The following is a 505-nucleotide window of genomic DNA, read 5'->3' as shown; positions in this document are numbered from 1 at the left end:
CAGCAGGTACGCGGCCTGGTGAGTCTGGGAGCCCCTGCAGGCCTGGGGCGAGGAGGGCAGGGAGGTTGGGTGGTGCGGTCAGCCCATCCCCGGGCCCCCGCCCATGAGGAGCAGGGAGACTCCCCAAGACCCTGCAGTCTGCACCCGAGGGGCCACCTCAGGGCGACAGCACCCAGGCCGCGAGCTCTGTCAGCCACTAAGCTCCCTGCGCATGTGCCAGAGGCCTTGTGACGGAACCATCGCCATCGTCCCCCTTCTCCCGAAGGAGGGCAGGGAGGTTGGGTGGTGCGGTCAGCCCATCCCCGGGCCCCCGCCCATGAGGAGCAGGGAGACTCCCCAAGACCCTGCAGTCTGCACCCGAGGGGCCACCTCAGGGCGACAGCACCCAGGCCGCGAGCTCTGTCAGCCACTAAGCTCCCTGCGCATGTGCCAGAGGCCTTGTGACGGAACCATCGCCATCGTCCCCCTTCTCCCGACGTCATGGTCCCCAAAACTTGTCCTGAGC

At 68.3% G+C, this 505-nt stretch overlaps 1 protein-coding gene across 1 annotated transcript in view; it reads right to left on the bottom strand.

The window, feature by feature from the left end:
- The window catches only part of RNF213 (ring finger protein 213), a 134,056-nt gene that overhangs the window by 14,522 nt on the left and 119,029 nt on the right, over positions 1 to 505 (bottom strand). The window lies entirely within an intron of this gene.

Source organism: Myotis davidii, unplaced genomic scaffold (genome assembly GCF_000327345.1).
Source record: "Myotis davidii unplaced genomic scaffold, ASM32734v1 scaffold211, whole genome shotgun sequence".
NCBI lineage: Eukaryota > Metazoa > Chordata > Mammalia > Chiroptera > Vespertilionidae > Myotis > Myotis davidii.
The sequence above is the reverse complement of the archived record's forward strand: the minus strand, read 5'-3'. Positions and strand labels throughout refer to the sequence as shown.